General features: G+C 40.2%; 2 long non-coding RNA genes across 5 annotated transcripts; one reads left to right on the top strand and one right to left on the bottom strand.

Moving 5' to 3' along the window:
- Nucleotides 1-462: 462 nt before the first annotated feature.
- On the bottom strand, nt 463-5,557 carry LOC140607780 (uncharacterized). Of its 2 annotated transcripts, none has more exons than XR_012009692.1 (3): nt 5,397-5,557; nt 5,190-5,267; nt 463-696 (listed from the first exon to the last, which is right to left on the bottom strand). It is a non-coding gene; the product is annotated as an uncharacterized lncRNA (long non-coding RNA). The 2 variants fall into 2 exon arrangements; XR_012009691.1 differs by having other exon boundaries at nt 5,190-5,263; nt 5,397-5,551.
- A 32-nt stretch (nt 5,558-5,589) lies between these two features.
- Nucleotides 5,590-12,030, top strand: LOC140607771 (uncharacterized). 3 transcript variants are annotated; one of them, XR_012009675.1, is made up of 4 exons: nt 5,590-5,742; nt 6,479-6,576; nt 7,119-9,403; nt 11,140-12,030. It is a non-coding gene; the product is annotated as an uncharacterized lncRNA (long non-coding RNA). The 3 variants fall into 3 exon arrangements; XR_012009680.1 differs by lacking the exon at nt 7,119-9,403 and having other exon boundaries at nt 11,140-11,906; XR_012009676.1 differs by lacking the exon at nt 11,140-12,030 and having other exon boundaries at nt 7,119-9,870.
- Nucleotides 12,031-17,905: the final 5,875 nt, after the last annotated feature.

Raw genomic sequence — 17,905 nt, 5'->3', positions numbered from 1 at the left:
AGAACAGAAACAGAAGAAGAAACAGAAGGGGTGAACAGAAAACAAATAGTAAAATTACAAGCTTAATAATAACTACATAAATAATTATATTAAATAAAAAGGACTAGTATTCTAATTAAAAGGCAGAGACTGTCAGAATGAATAAAAGTGCAAGGCCCAATTATATGCTGTCTAGAAGCAATGCACTTTAAATATAAAGACTCAAACAGGTTGAAAAACCAGTGGATGGGAAAAGATATATCATGTAAACCTTAACCATAAGAAAGTTAGAGTGATTATAAAAGCAACAATAAAATAGTATTAAAGGCAAAGAATATTATCAGAACAGGGAATGTTCCATAATGATATAAGGGTCAATACACTAAGAAGATTAACATAAATGTGTACGCACCTGAAAACAGAGTCTGAGAATACATAGAGTAAAAATTGCTAGAACAAAAGGATGTGACTGGAGGTTGAGAGTAGATTTTTAAATTTCAATTTTATATGCTTCTTATTATTTATGCTTTAATACCAAATACATGCTTGTTCTACCATCATCATCATCTTCTTCATCTTCATCATCATCATCACCATCATCATCGATTTCCAGAGAGATGAGAAGGAAAGGCATTCCGGACAAAGGTCACATGTGTGCCAGGGTAGGGAGGCATAAAAGGACCCGGTGTACTCCGCGACCATAGATTTTTGGCATGCCTGGAATATAGAGTGGGTTGGTACTACTGAGAAGGAGGGATAAAAGATAAGCAGCAGATGATTAGAGGCCAGACTTAGAAGAGCCTCATGTCAAGGAATTTGAGCTTTATCTTGATGGCCGTGGATAGTCACTAAAGTGTTTTTCAAAAGGAAGAGAGAGGGGGGAAAAAAGGAGGTGAGAGCATCATGTTTGAGTTTCAGACAGATGATCCTGACTTCAAGTTGGAAGATGGGTTAGAGAGAGGAGACCAGAGTAAAGGCAGAGTGACTTCTGGAAGATGCTTCAGTGATGCAAACTAGAAATGCTAGAGGCCTAAACTGGGAGAGGAAAACATAGATGGAGAAGGAAGTATTGTTTTGAAAGGTTCCTTCAGAAGCAATATAGTGAGAGTTTGGCAATTCTGGATCCGGATGATGACACACGCTGACATCTATTAACTCCTGTAGTCGTGTTATAAAGCCACTTGGTGAATGTTAGTTTATTCCCACTTCCCATAAAACAATAATAACAACAACACAGTAATTAATATACCATTTAAAAGTTTGTTTTATTCACGAGAACCCCCATCAGAATCTCAGCTGGGCTTCTTTGTAGAAGTTGATGCACTGGTCCTAAAATTTATATGCGACTCAAGGAACCTAGAGTAGCCAAAACAATCTTGAAAAGAAGAGTGATATTTGAAGGACTTACACTGTGATTTCAAAACTTAATAAAGCAAAAGTAATTGAGACAGTGTGGTCCTGGCATGAGGGTAAATAGATCAATAGAATAAAATTGAGAGCCCAGAAATAAACCCATGTATCTATGGTGAATTGATTTTTTGACAAGGGTGGCAAGACTATTCAGTGGGGGAAAGAATAGTCTTTTCAACAAATGCTGGTGGGACAGCTGGATATCTATATTCAAAAGAATGAGGTTGTACCCCTACCTCATACCATATGCAAATATTAACTCAGAACAGATCAAATACCTAAATGAAAGAGCAAAAACTGTAAAAAAGGAAAACAAAGCACAGGGGTAAATCTTCATGACCTTGGATTAGGCAATGATTTCTCAGATATAACACTAAAAGCACAAGCAACAGAAGATAAAATTGATAAATTTGGCTTCATCAAAATTCTTAAAGTTGTGCTTCAAATGACACTGTTAAGAAAGTGAAAAGACAGCTTACACGATGGAGAAAACAGGTGCAAACCATCTATCTGATAAGGGACTTGTGTCTAGAACACATAAAAAACCCTTAGAACTCAGCAATAAAATTAATTCATTAAAAATGGGCCAGCGATCTGAACCAATGTTTCTCTAAAGAAGGTATACAAATGGCCAAAGTGTACCTGAAAAGATGTTCAACATTATTAATCACCAGAGAAATGCAAATAAAAACCTCGATGAGAAACCAGATGGCAAAAACATTAGGATTGCCATCATCAAAAAAGGGGGGGGGTGAAGCAGATAATAAGTGTTAGTGAGAATGTTGAGGAGTTGGAACACTCATACGCTGCTGGGGGGTGACATAAAATGATGCAGCCACGTGAGAAAAGCCTGGCAGTTCCTCATCAAGGTAAACGTTGGTCTGCCATTTGGCCCAGCAGGCCCACACTTTGGTGTACACTTGCGAGAAATAGAAACCTGTGTCCACGCAAGAGCTTGTACACGGATGCTTACAGTAGTGTTATCTGCAATGGCCTGAAGATGGAACCAACCGAGATGCCCACCACCTGCCTAATAGATGAGCAAAATGGGGTCTATCCATCGGATGGAATATTATTTGGCCATAAGAAGGAATGAGGCATCACTACAGGCTACAACACAGATGAGCTTTGAAAATCTTATGCTAAGGGCAAGAAGCCAGTTAGTTACGAGAGGCCACGTATTATCAGATTCCGTTTATAGGAAGTGTGTGTAGTAGGCAAACCTATGGAGACGCAGAACAGATTAGTGGGTACCTAGGACTGGGAAGCAGGGAGGCTGGGGGTGGGGGTGAGGGTGGGGTAGCTAAAGGGCCCATCGCTTTTTCTGAGGCTGAAGAAAATGTTCTTTTTTTTTTTTTTTTGAAGAAAATGTTCTATAATCGCGAGGATAGTTGTACAACTCTGACTCTACTAAGTTGTCAAATTATACATTTTAAATGGGTGCATCGTGTGATGGGGGAATTACATATCAATAGAGCCAACAGGATTACAAAACAAGGAGGGAGCTTGTGTCATTCTCCATTTTTATTTATTATTTATTTATTTATTTATTTATTTATTTTATTTTTTTCATTCTCCATTTTTAAAATTACCACAGCGAACAGATGTATATTTCGCCCTAAACAGAGTGGGACCTGAAGGCACAAAATACTAAATTGCCATCTATCCCCAAATTCTAATCCTACTGCAGTCCTCAGGGGAAGTCACTGTCCTTCACATTTTTCTTTGTGTTTGCGTATGTATGGACTTAAACAAGATGTAGATTCATAATTTAGTCCTGGAATTTAGAAAATAAGAGTATTAAAAAAAATAAGAGGATTCATGCTAGTGTGGATTGTTCTGCTGCTTGCTTTTTTTTTCACGTGACACTGTGTTTTGGAAATTCTTCTGTGTCATTAGGTAGAGATCTTCCTTTCTAGAATTACTGCATAGTGTTTGCAAGTAGTCCATCAGTAAAGATGCAGGCAGGTGGCATACTTAATAGGGGAATTGTTGGGTTGAGGGCTATGGGGTCTAATATTTGACAGATACTGCAAATTGTCCTCTAAAAAAAGTTGTAAAGGCTCTCCCCGGGGAGCCTGCTTCTCCCTCTGCCTATGTCTCTGCCTCTCTCTGTGTCTCTCATCTCTCATGCATAAATAAATAAAATCTTAAAAAAAAAAAAAGACTATTTAAAAAAATAAAAAAATAAAAAAAGTTGTAAAATTTCACCTTCCCATCGGTAGTGAATATACGTACCCTTCTCTACGCAAACCATGGACATTGTTAGTAGTAGTTTTATTTATTTATTTATTTATTTATTTATTTATTTATTTATTTATTGTTAGTAGTTTTAAATCTTATTTCTTTGATATCTTGTTGTTTTAACTTCTATTTTCCTGATTACTTGTAAGGTTAATGAATTCCCGGAATATTTTCACCCTGAGGTCGTTTTGTTGAGATATCTGCTATACTTTTTTTTTACGACCCTTAAAAGTTTTGTTACCCTTTTTATTTATCTTGGGATCTCATTTCGTCTCTATCTCTTGTAAATAGCAAAGAGCTAGACTTTCTCGATTGCAGTTCTTACCAGATTTGCCTGATCTGAGAGCCCGGGAAAAGGAAGCTGGCAAAATTTCACAATGAGTGTATTAATGACAAATCACCAAGACTAATGTTTAAATGTCTGTCTGCAGGGCTAGCTGTGTGTTATCTTTATTTTTCTGCGACATTAAAGTTTGTTTATACAGAGCCCCTAAAATGTTACCACAGAGGACTCCACTTCTAAAGACACGTCCCCAAATTCTTTGACCCATGTTTCACAAAAGGTGGAGTCTAATTTTTCTCCCCTGGAATATGAGCTGGCCTCAGGGCCTCACCTGTCACAGACGGATCGAAGTGATGCTTTGTCACTTCCAGCTTCCACTTGGCTGTTTTTTGTTTTTCTGTTGGGATGCTGCTCCTGGAACTCAGCCCCCCAGTGTCGTGGGGAAGCCCAGGCCACACGGAGAGGCCCACCTGGGGGGGGATGAGGGCCCCAGAACACAGCCAGCACCAACCCCCACCCAGCTTTTTGAGTCTTCAAACCAAGGCCCAAACATTAGTAGCAAAGACGGGCCATCTCTGCTATATCCTGTCCTAGGGCCTGCTTCACAGGATCTATGAGCAAAATAAAGGGTTGTTTCATGCCACTAAGTTTTGGGGTAACTTATTATGCAGCCATAGTGACTATATTAATATAGTTTTAGAGGTATTCCTCAACATCACCCAATTGGGATGGAAAAGAGAAGACAACCTGGCTCAGAAATTTTGTTTTTCTAGTAACTCGCTCATCCTCTTTCCTCAATGAGCTACGTTTAGAACTGTTCATACCATCTTCTCCTGGGTTTTTTCTTTCTCTTTCTGAATAGAAATATATTTTTATATATATATATTTTTTAAAGATTGTATTTATTTATTCATGAGAGACACAGAGAGAGAGAGAGAGGCAGAGACATAGGCAGAGGGAGAAGCAGGCTCCCTACAGGGAGCCCGATGTGGGATTCGATCCCAGGACCCCAGGTCACCACCTGAGCCAAAGGCAGAGGCTCAACTGCTGAGCCACCCAGGTGCCCCCTCCCCCCCACCGTCTTTTTTTTTTTTTTTTCCACTTAAAAAAGTCTTTTACTTGCTTTGACTTAATAGAATTTTCTTTGTCTCATTCTTTTTCCTCTGGAAATTAGAAATAGAATGTATACATCATTTCTTCTTCTAGGATTAGGATTACATTTTTTAAAACTCACATTCTCTACATCCTCTCCTGAACAAGATGAAGAACTTACTGGGCTTTCACTTCCTTCCTTTCTCTCTTCCTCACCGTCTGTCATGTTTACAGGATCTGAGCCTGAGTTTCAGACTGTCTTAAAAAAAATAGCCAGCAATTATTTATATTTAATTATAAGCACACCCTCTACTCCCGATTCTTTGTCAGTGGTTTTAGTGCTGCGTATTTTCCTTGTGGACTCATTTTCTGGCTTGCTGGAACTCACCTTCCAACAAATTTCAGGACCGTATGGGTGTATGAACTTTATGAATCTTTGGATGACTGAAAGGTGTCTTTATATTGTGTCTTTCATTTGAGTGCTACTCAGATTTGGTATAGAATTCTGGGTTTGAAAAGCCAATTTTTTTTTTCTAGAACTATCTATGTGGTTGGTGTTCCGTTGTTTCCTAGCGACCAGTGTTGCCAATAAGACACAAGGCTGACACGATGGTCACTCCTCTGCGGGGACTCTGGTAATCCCTCTCCCCCCATCTCTGTTTGGAGGATTTTCTCTTTATTTTTGGTGTCCTGAATTTTATGAGATGGGCTCTTTCTTCACTCTTCTCAGCGACGTAAGGACCGTGTCCTTTCTTCCACTCTGTAAATGCTTCTCTCTGAAGCCCCCCTCCATTCCTTTCCTGCTTCCCTTCCTGGGTCTTAATTGTCCCAGCACCCCACTCTAGTCCCACTGACCAGGACCCCCTCCTCCCCTCCATTGCCACCAGGCAGGGGGCCTCCTCCTGCCCAGGTCAAGGCCTTTCCTCTTGCTCTGTACTCACTGCTCTCTCCACCTTAGGAGCCGGTCCATGAGCATGCAGCCACGTGCTCCTGCCCCCACTTAAGGAAGCCAAGCACCTCTCTCTGTCTTTCTCTCTCTCTCTTTCTCCTCCACACCCTCTCCACCCACCTCCCTATTTCTCAACTCTTTATCCACAACTGTGTTTCTTGACAGAGCTGTCTGCACGCGCCAACTCTACTCCCTCACCTTCCATCAATTTGCCCACGCAGTCCAGCATCCTCCCCACAGCGCAGGTGTGATCCTGACACTGCTCTGGGCAGGTGCCTTCCGGCCCGGACTCTGCCGCCAGCCCTCCTCTCACCTGCTTTCCCTTCCAGGAGGCATCTCCACCCTCTCTTGTTGAACACTTTCTTCTTTCCACTTCAGTCTGCTGTTTTTCCATCTCCTTTATTGGCTCCTCCTCCTGAGATTCAGGCCTCAGCCACCCCCTCTTCTCCCTCTGCTCTCTTTTCCTGGGGAGGGGGGGGCTCATCCTCTCCCCTGGTGTTGAATACCATCTACGTGTTTAGTTGCAGATCTGTGTCTCCAGCCGGATATCAAGTCCCAGCTCCGTCTTCTAACATCTCACTTGTCCATTGGTTGTTTCGCAGGATCTCAGAGTTGACAGGTGCAAGACTGGACCTTGTTTTCTCTCTGAACGCCCCTCCCAATCTGCTCCTTCTCTCCACTTATTTCAGCCCAAATCCCAGGGGTCAATCCCTACGTCTCCTTTTCTCTTACTGCTCCATGTCTGATCTCTTAGCATAATCTATTGACCATATTACCCTTCATTATGACTCAACATGTGTGTATCAAGCTCTCCTTATGCCCAGGGCCACTACCCTAGTCCAAACCACTGACTCTAGCCCGGACCACAACATCCCCCCAGCTGGGCTCCTTGCTTCCGGTCCTGCTTCCTTACAATGCATCTTCCATCCAGCAGCTACCGACATCCTCCCCAAAACACAATCCAGCTCATAGCTTCCCCTTACACCTAAAATAAATCCTACAAGTTCCTGCCTGATCCGGCTCCTCTCCAACCCTCTAATGACATGCTATGCCATTCTGCAGCCCCACCTCCACCCTTTCATTCATTCAGGGACTCTGGCTTTTTCCCCTCCAGTCTTTCACACCAGCACAGGTACTTTACGCATCACTCCCATTTTGCAGGGAATTTACGGGTTGAGGTGGAGATGGGGCCAGGTGCCCAAGGATGCAGCAAATTGGATGCGTTCTCCCATGAGATGGAAGGGCATTTAGCTTCCTGACTTAGGTCTAAAAGGAGTCTGAGAGATCTATGCTGGAAAAACCCTTGCAATACACATGGCGGATGAAAGGTTAAGATCCACTGCCTGCAAAGATGGTCAACGTGGGAGGAAAAACACGAACAATCCAAGAGAAAAAGCAGGCAAGGGATTTAAAGGTTTTCATAGGAAGAGAAATTCAAAGAGCCAATAAGCACGTGAAGAAACTGAGGTACCCTCTTTTCTCTAAGCTCATGAGGTTGGCACAAATAAAAGAGTGGCTGGTGAGAATGTATGAAACCAGACACTCTTGCGCATTGTTGGTAGAAACATGAAGTGCAGCAATGCTCCAGGGAAAAAATCTGGCAATGTCTATTAAAATTAACATGCATGTCCCTCTTGACCCAGAAATGACACTATTTAAGAATCTTATAGGTACAAAATTACCAGCCTGGAAGTATATTTACCCCAAGATGGCATTTTAGCAACTGTTTCTAATGTCAGATATCAAAGAGGAGATTAGAAAGAGATTGTCACAAAATGGAAAATTGTTCACAATGTCATGTCAAGTAAAATAAGAAGATATAAAATTCTATCGACATTACAACAAATCTGCCAACATGGATTGAGCATATGGGCGAGAATGTGCAGAAATATTGATTTAGATAGCTGATGGGATTGTGGGAGATATTTGCCTTCAGTGTCTTTTGCTATTAGAATGTTGTTTTGCCAATAATGTAACTTTTTAAAAACAGGCATGTTGGGTCCTGGAATTGGGGTTGGTTGAGAGGGTAAAGGTTAATTTGCCTTGAAGGCCATTTTAAGCTTTTTGAGTTATTCTTTGGGAAGCCCTGAGTGGTGGATGGGTTTGGGGCTTGGGAGTGCTGGAGGTGGGCTCAGAGGTGGAGGGGTGAGGGTGGAGACTAGAGGGTAGTTCTCGTGGGAGGGGAAGTCACTGCCACTCTATATAGATCAGGCTGGATGAGGATTAGATCGGAGGCAGCAGGGAAGGAAGTCAGGAGGCAGATTCAGAAAGTCAGTCATTGGGAAGAAACCACCCAACTGTGTAAGCAAAGAGGAGGAGCAGCGGGAAGATTCCACTGGCCTCACCTGGGCAGGGAAGGCCAGGCCCCCGGAGGAAGTTTTTAAAGAGGTAGGGTGGGAGGGGAGCAAACGTAAGAGTTCGATTTCAGACATGCTGAATCTGAAATTTGAGAGTTTTCTGAACTCAATTTGGAACAGGGAAATATTTGCTTTGAATGACAAAGTTAAAAAAATACGTATCCAAGAAGCCAGAGACTGAACAGTCTTCAGTGATTTGACTGACCTGTAGGAAGACTGAACTTTCCCTCCAATAAGACAAACTACTTTGAGCAGAGGGATTTCCAAAAATAGCACTTCCTCACTTTCTGGTATAGCTTTATCTTAGTATTTTTGCCTAATATTGAACCCAGATTCTTCTTTTTAAGTCTTTGTGATCCTCCTAGTCTACTTTCCCTACTTAATGCGATTCTTTTCTTCGAAGAAGAATTCCCTTGCTGCTTTTGCCCATTGTGTATTTGTAAACAGTGGACACCAATGACCCAAACTACCCCTTGGAGCTTTTGTCATTGCGATGGACCAAGTCCTCCATTCTTTTAATAACTTTGGTTCCTCTTTACGCTCTGTCAGGCTTTTCCCTACATACTTGTGGTAGAAAGCAGCCCTAGCTAAGCAGAGTTTTCAGGGTGTGGCTCTACTGCACTTCCCTCATCTGGGCAGCCATGGTCTTGCCGGCTCTTTCGGGTTCTCTGGCACTAGCTGGTCTGTGACCTTCTCCTGCAGGGACCTGTCCCATTCTGACCACCAACTGTGGCTAATTTCAGGACCCTGTGCCACAGGTTGTAGATTTACACCTTCCAAATCAGATGCGAGTGTTAAAACATCCCAGCTTGCCTACTAGGATGGCTGCGGTGATTTTAAAAAGGAAAACAGCAAGTGTCATCAAGGATGTAGTGAAATTGGGACGCTAACACATCGCTGGTGGGAATACAAGGTGGTGCAGCTGCTGTGAAAAACAATACGATGGTTCCTCAAAAAATTAAAAATAGAATTACCACATGATCCAGCAATTCTACTTCCGGGTAGAGCATCGAAAGACTTGAAAGCAAGCCTCAAAGAGATATTTCGCCATCTGTATTCACAGCAACATTATTCACAATAAGCCAACAGGTAGGGGCAACCCATGCAACTGTTGATGGATAAATGGGTGTACAGAGTGTGGTCTAACCACGCAATGGAATATCACTCAGCCTTAAAAGGAAGGAAATTCTGACACAGGTCACCTGAATGAGCCTTGAGGCCATCGTGATAAGTGAAATAAGCCAGTCACAAAGAGACAAACCATCTATGAGGGACCTAGAATAGTCAAATTTAGAGAGAGAGAAAGTAGAACGGTGGTTGTCAGGGGCTACAGGGAGGCAGGAGTGGAGAGTTGTTGTTTAATGGGTACTGAGTTTCCGTCTTGCAAGATGAAAAGACTTCTGGAGATTGGTTGCACAACGATGTGAATGTGCTTCACACTACTGAATAACACGCCTACAAATGGCAAAAAAAAAAAAAAAGGTAAATTTTATGTCTATGTTACCACAATCAAAATTTTTTTGCAAAATTAAAAAAAAAAAAAAAAAAAAAAAGAAGAGTGGAGCCAGGATCCAAATTCATGTCATCCAATGACAATGCCTATTCTTAACACTAGGCTATGCTAGCCCTACAGGTAATAGGGCCTATGCACCTCAGAAGGCAGATTATCTGTCACCCACTCTTGCCACAGCGTGTCCTTGGGTATGTCATTCCCCAACCCAAGCTGCTTATTGATGGATGCCTTATGTGTACACTCAGAGTGCCTTCCCCTGCACCACCCCTGCCCAGAGAGGTTTTGGTAAATCATATCTGTAACTCCCTTTGTCCACTCAAGATCAGAGCCCCAGCTGGCTGGGCCACTGCTGTCAATTGTTTAACATCAGTAGCACATCCTCTAACATTAAAGTTGAAGTTTGGGGGTGCCTGGGTGGCCCAGTTGGTTGAGTGTCAGACTCTTGATTTTGGCTCAGGTCATGATCTCAGAGCCCTGCGTTGGGTTCTGCACTCAGCGCAGAGTCTCCTTGAGATTCTCTCTCCCTTTGCCCCAGCCCTGCTCTCAAGCACTCTTTTTCTTTTCCTCTTTCTCTCTCAAAAAATAAAAATAAATAAAAATAGAGTCACAGCCCTGATACCCACCTCACGGAATTCACTGATCTTTGTTATTTGTGCGCCTGCTTGGCTCCCTCATGCCAGTGTAAGTTCCTCCACGATATTCATCTGTATCGGAGGGACCCTTAGTCCAGGCCTTGTGTTCATGAATACTTTTCTGTATGGGCCACGAATGTTCAGTTTATTCTTTTTTTTTTTTTTAATTTGTATTTATTTATGATAGTCACACAGAGAGAGAGAGAGGCAGAGACATAGGCAGAGGGAGAAGCAGGCTCCATGCACCGGGAGCCTGATGTGGGATTCGATTCCGGGTCTCCAGGATCGCGCCCTGGGCCAAAGGCAGGCGCTAAACCGCTGCGCCACCCAGGGATCCCTGTTCAGTTTATTCTTTTACCTTATGCATTCTTTGAAGATAGGACCTTGTCTTGGACTTCCCACAATATTACTGCTATGTTTACACACATAATAGGCATTTTAAAAAGAACAACTTCTAGAGATTTTCAAACTTGACAAAAGTAGAGAGAATAGTATAATGAACACTCGTGTGCTCACCACTCTGTGTCAATATTTTACCATTCTTGCTATCTAACAAGTATTTAATATGTCATGAGATGATAGCACTGAATGAATTTAGTTCAAAAATTAAGAATTTAAATTAGATGCAAGAACTTCTTGGTAGGTGTATTCAGTTTTTTTTTTTTTTTTTTTTTTAGCAGGTTCCAATGTGAGATCTTGATCTCACAACCCTGAGATCAAGACCTGAGCTGAGATCAAGATTCAGATGCTCAACTGAGCCACCCAGGCACCCCTAACATTCAGTTTCTTAGTAGATGACAGTGTGGAATACACTATTTCTACATAGGTAGGTCCGATTCCACCTGTCTGAGATCATTTATATCTAATTCCACCTAATGATAATCTGGAGATGGGCTAAGTTACCTCTTAATGTATTTTCCCATCGTGTAAGTTCAGAATGCCACAGGCTCTTTGCTTACAAGTGACAGAAATGCAGTCTGGGTGACTTAAGCCAAACAATCTATTGAATAGATTGGGAGATGCTCATAGAATCCAAGGAAAAAATTAATTTATCTTGTGTGGCTTCAGATGTGGCTTTCATTTTTAAAATGTTAAGTAGTTTTTAACTAATCCCTAAGATACCACCATCTTCTATGATGTTGCCTTCCTGTCCTCTCTGAACTTTTGGAGAATAGATAGCCTCCAGCAGAAAAAAATCCACACCATCCATTTTAATCCCAATTTCAGTTTATTTTATGTCATCAATAAATGCTTGGACTCTACATACAAGTAAAGTAACTTTCTTTTGGCAAATTGAGTTATACTTTCCTATTAATTTATTTTTAATCTCTAACTTGTCTTCCTTACGTTCGACTCTTCTTCCGTAAGTGGTGGTCATGACATGAGTTAAGTGATGCTCTGTCCAAAGACTACTTCATGTGAGGTCCTGATTTGAATACTTAGTGAGGGGATCCCTGGGTGGCGCAGCGGTTTAGCGCCTGCCTTTGGCCCAGGGCGCGATCCCGGAGACCCGGGATCGAATCCCACGTCGGGCTCCTGGTGTATGGAGCCTGCTTCTCCCTCTGCCTATGTCTCTGCCTCTCTCTCTCTCTGTGTGTGACTATCATAAAAAAAAAAAGAATACTTAGTGAGGAAAAGTTCTATGAAGTGAAGCATTTTTCTCATTCTTCTTTTCAAAAGGATTTATTTGCACTCCATGCACTTTTAAAAGGAATACATAAATAGACATTTTAGAGAAAGGAGGGGAAAGGAACTGAATCAGTAGAAAAACTATAAAAAAATTCTGTTTCCTTTCTCTGCATCATTGCTACATTTTATTCTAGTCCTTCGGGTTTCAGGACTTAGCTGGTCTTTGAGTCAAACACTTGTGGAATCAGTTGAATACACACCTTCAATTACGATAAGCATGTGTTTACCCCATCAGTTGAAATTAAGATCGTCCCAAAGAAGATTCCAGGTTGCTGGTAGGATCTGTCCTTCAGAATCCCTTCCTGTTGTTTTGATTCTTTTCTATCCCTTTTCTCTTTGCTTATAGATATTGACTTCCAATGTTTTTTCAAATCTTCTGGTTATAGAAATTCGTAGGACACATTTGCTGTATTTTCCTGGCTTTGAGCAAGGCACCTAAACTCACTCCGATCTTTCATTGCACCTGCTATGCTCACTATTTTCAGGATGATCTAGAGTTCATCCATCGTTCAAAGGAGAATACACGGAAATGCACAGCATTCAAGTGTCGGTTCCACGAGTATACCATGCCATCGGAGAGAAAGATGGATTCTTTCAGAGTTCCTTTTTTACCTGAGAATCTCTAGACAAACGGATAATTTTCATCTACAAATTATTTTTTTCTGTACATTTTCCATGAGCTACCTTCTCCCATTAGGCCACCCCCCTTGGGTGATAGAACCCTGTTCTTTGGCTGATGGGTGCATTTGGGAACACAGACCTGGGCCACTTTAGACCAGTGCTGTCTTATAGAGATAGACAATGAGCCATATATGGAATTTAAAATTTTCTGATAGCTATATTTAAAAACGAAAAGGAAATAATTGAAATTAATTTTACCTAGACAAATACATAAAAAATATTTCAACATGAAATCAGTGTAACAATTATTATGGAGAGAGTTTACAGTCTCCTCCACCCTCGTCAGTCTTTTTGGGATATGATTGCCATATGATATTCTCTAAGGTGTACAAGATAGTGATTTGATATATAATTATGCATATGAATATATTGAAATTTCAGGCTTTTTGGTACAAAGTATTCAAAATCTTGGTTGCATTTTATATTTAGAACACATTTCAATTTGGACACTAAACTTTTATTGTGAGTAATTGATCTGTATTTAAAGTTCATAAAATTGACAGTTGAAAAATTGTTTTACATACCAACATTTTAAAAATGTTTCCAATCACTGAATCATGTATTGGTTCTAAATTTTAAATACAAATTAATTAAAATGAAATAAAATTAAAAATGTAGTTCCTTAGTTGCAGTAGCCACATTCCAGGTGCTAGCTTTTTGGACATTATAGCTCTAGACTCTTATGACTCAAAGTATGGTCCGGGGACCAGAAGAAGTGATATCACACCCAGGACCTTGTTAGAGATGTAGTGTCTACTCTATCTCAGAAGCTGGTTTTCTAGCATTCAAAAGCACATTATAACTCAAAAAGGATACTCTGGACCAGTGGTCAATAAACTTTTCCTATAATGGGCCATATATTTGGGCTTCGTGTGCCACAGACAGTCTCTGTTGCATATTATTCTTATTTATTTTTTTACTAAAATTTAAAATGTAAAAACTATGCTGAGCTCGTTGGCCTGTAAAATAGGCTACAGGACACCCTGGCAAAAACAGGCTGTAGGCCACATTTGACCCACAGGCCATAGTTTGCTAATCCTTGTCTAGACCAAAACTGATAAAAGAACAAAACTGCAGTCCTTTCTGGTGACCCAGTTACCTGGTATATTCTCATTATAACAAATGTGATTAAAAAGGTGTCTTGAATTTCGTAGGGCAAATTTGCCATTACCTCTCCAAATATAACTATGTACCCCTTGACCCATACATACCACTTCTAATCCTCTATTCTGCAGAAAAAATACAATTACACACACACACACACGTGCTTGCACACACAATGTAGCAATTATAAACATTCAAGGATATTCATTGCAGCATTGTTGCTAGAAGCAAGATATCAGAAATATTGTAAATATCCATCAATAAATGTTCTAATAAGTTATGATACCTTCATTACCACAGAACACTGAATAGTTGTCAAAAGAAATGAAGTAGATCTATATACAAGACCATGAAAGTATGTCCAGGTCATATTGAAAATAAAGTTACAGGGGCACCTGGGTGGCTCAGTGACTGAGCATCTGCCTTTGGCTCAAGTCGTGATCCTGGGGTCCTGGGATCGAGTCCCACATTAGGCTCCTTGCACGGAGCTTACTTCTCTCTCTGCCTGTGTCTCTGCCTCTCTGTGTGTGTCTCTCATGAATAGATTTTTTTAAAATTTAAAAAAGAAAATAAAGTTACAGAATGGTATATTCTCATTTTAAAGATTGAGAACACACATGGGCAAACATGCACTCACACAACCCAGATTAGTTCAGTGATCACCCCTCTGAAGTAAGAGCTGGGGGTAAAGGGGCAGAAGGGACAGTGAACTTAACACTCTTTGCTTTATTCATTTCTGTATTACGTTAATATCTTAATAGGGGTGCATCATTTCTGTAATAAAAGTAATTTAAAAGGTGATTTTGATTTTTGGGTGTAGGACCACCATCTTACTCTATATTCTTTGCTGCTCTCCCTATAGAAATGTGGTAAGCATACTGAGCATACATCTAAAAAATTAATCACATCAGTCATTTTCCATTTCTGATAATGTGAGTCAGAGTCCTAGAGAGGAGGAAGGAAGTTGAGATGAGCCCAACATTCTGCAGTTCTTTTCTCCTAATTCAAAAGTATTTCCTAATTATTTCCTAATTCAAAATGGTATGAAGGTGGGATAACCAACAGAAATCAGTGACTAGGAATCTGGGCAACCAAAAATTTAAACTTTCACTTAAAATCCAGGAGGGGCTACACTTAAAAAGGGTAAACTGGAAACAAACACTCCTCTAAAAAAACTGAACACAAATTTATACATCTTTCAATACCAAGTGGATTAAGGTGATTACCTCTTCTCTACTTGCCTGCCAGGAGGAAAAGTTAAGTCCTCTTTGTTTTGTTTGCTTATTTCTAAAGATTTTATTTATTTATTTGAAAGAGGGAGAGAGAGCTAGAGAGAGAGCACAAGCAGGGGGAGCAGCAGAGGGAGAGGGAGAAGCAGGCTCCCTAGCCCTGGGATCACGACCTGAGCCGAAGGCAGATGCTTTAATCGACTGAGTCATCCAGATGCCCCAAATTAAGTCCTCTTGGGAGGATGGTAACATTCACCAGGGTGCCAAATTATTTACATAATTTGTCATACATGATAACTTGTGTTCAATCTAATATTACCAGGATGTCAGGAGACAGTATGAAATAACCAAAACCAAGAGAAAATAGATAGCATATAGAGATATAGACAACGATAAATAAAATTTAAAAACGAAAGAAAAAAAATAAAAATAAAAATAAAAAATAAAAACGAAAGAAAAAATAGATAGGAAGTAGTGTAAGCAGATCCTCAAGTGATCCATATATTATGGATTATCAGAAATGGACTTTAAAAAAAACTGATTGAGGTCCTAGCTAGAATAGTAAAGGAAGAAAAGGAAATTAAACTTATAACTATAGGGGAAAAAACCCCATAAAACTCTTATTACTTATAGACAACATGATGGTGTATGTAGGAAATTCAAAAGAATCTATAAACAAATTATTACAATTCATACGCGACTTTAAGGAAAGTTATAAAGTTGAGTTCAATATAAAACATTTTTGTATGTGTATATTACCAACAAATAAAAAGTCACATGCAATAGCATAAAAACATCAAACTACCTAGAAACAAATCTAATGAAAGATTCCAAGTGTTATAATTTTACCCTCACAACTACAAAACAGTATTGAGAAAAAAATTTAAAAGATCTAAATATATGAGAAGCTATGAGACACTCATGGGTTAGAAAACATAGGGGCACCTGGATGGCCAAACTCTTGGTTTCGTCTCCGAGCATGATCTCAGGGTCGTGAGATTGAGCCCCATGTCAGGCTCTGCACTCAGCATGAAGTCTGCTTGAGTTTCTCTCCCTCGCCCGCTGCCCCTCCCTCATGCTCTCTCTGTCTTTCTAAAATAAGTACATCTTTAAAAAAGAAAACTCAGGGGATCCCTGGGTGGCGCAGTGGTTTGGCGCCTGCCTTTGGCCCAGGGCGCGATCCTGGAGACCCGGGATCGAATCCCACGTCGGGCTCCCGGTGCATGGAGCCTGCTTCTCCCTCTGCCTGTGTCTCTGCCTCTCTCTCTCTCTCTCTCTCTCTCCCTCCCTCTCTGTCGATCATAAATAAATAAAACAAAAAAAACAAACAAACAAACAAAAAAATAAATAAATAAAAAATAAAAAAGAAAACTCAGTATAATAAATATTTAATTCTATCCTGTAGTAATCTGTAAGTTCAGTGTCATCCCAGTTAAAATTCCAGATTTGTATGTGTGAGTGTGTTTACTAAAATTGGTAGGCGTGTTCTAAAATTATGTGGAAATGTAAAGGGCCACAAATAGTCAAGGTAATTTTAAGAATGAACAAAGCTAAGGACTTACATTATTAAATATCAAAACCTATTTAAAGCTATAGTAATTAAGGCAGTATGGTATTGGCACAAGGACAAATGAACCAATGGAAAAGCATGTAGAATCCAGAGACAGCCACACATACCATCAACTGTTTTATGACAAAGGCTGTGGAGTATTGCAGTGGGGAAAGAAGGATTATATTTTCTTTCTTTTTTTTTATTTTAAAGATTTTATTTATCTATTTGAGACAGAGATAGAACAAACAAGAGAGAACACAAGTGGTGGAGAAAGGCAGCGGGAGAGGGAGAAGCAGACTTCTCGCGGAGCAGGGGCCTGATACAGGGCTCGATCCCAGGACCTTAGGATCATGACCTGAGCCGAAGGCAGACACTTAACTGACTGAGCCACCCGGGCTCCTCAGGAAGAATTATCTTTTCAACAAGTGATATTGGTCCAATCAGCTATCTATACAGAAAAAAAAACCCCACAATTTTATTTCTATCTCACCAACATGAAAGTCAAGTTCAGATGAATTGGAGATCTAAATGCAAATGTAAAACAATGAAGCTCTTAAAGGAAAATATAAGAGAATATCTTTATGACTTCAAAGTAGGCATGGATATAAAAAGGACTAACCATAAGAGAAAATAATTGAGAAATTTGACTATATTAAAATTTGAAATAAAGACAGTATTATAAGAGTGGCAACACAGAAAAATGGAGAAAGACATATGCTATATATCTCTGTAGTGAACAAACTCATATCCAGACTATGTGAAGATCTCAAAACCAGTAAGAAAAACCCAAACAATTTAACAGAAAAGTGGGTAAAAATACTTGAAAAGAGAATCATGAAAGATGAAATCCAACTGGTCAATAAAGATATGAAAAGATGCCCAAGATCATTCAATATCAGATATGCAAGGACTTTGGGAGAATGGTCTAGCAATATCTGCTATAGCCAAACGTGTGTATACCTATGGCCCAGCAATTCTCCTCCTAGGTACATATGCATCAGAAATGCATGCAAATGTTCGCCTGAAGGTATGTACTAAAATATTTCCTAACAGCCTTATTTATAATAGTGCCAAGCTGCAAACTACTAAATGCCCCTCAACCAATGAGTGGATAAATCAGTGAAATAATATACAGCGATAAGAATGAATTATCCATAACCAGACAAACATTATGAACAAACTTCGCAAAAG

This window comes from Canis lupus, chromosome 1 (assembly GCF_048164855.1).
Source record: "Canis lupus baileyi chromosome 1, mCanLup2.hap1, whole genome shotgun sequence".
Taxonomy (NCBI): Eukaryota; Metazoa; Chordata; class Mammalia; order Carnivora; family Canidae; genus Canis; species Canis lupus.
Note: the sequence above shows the minus strand (reverse complement) of the source record. Positions and strands in the feature narration are given on the sequence as shown.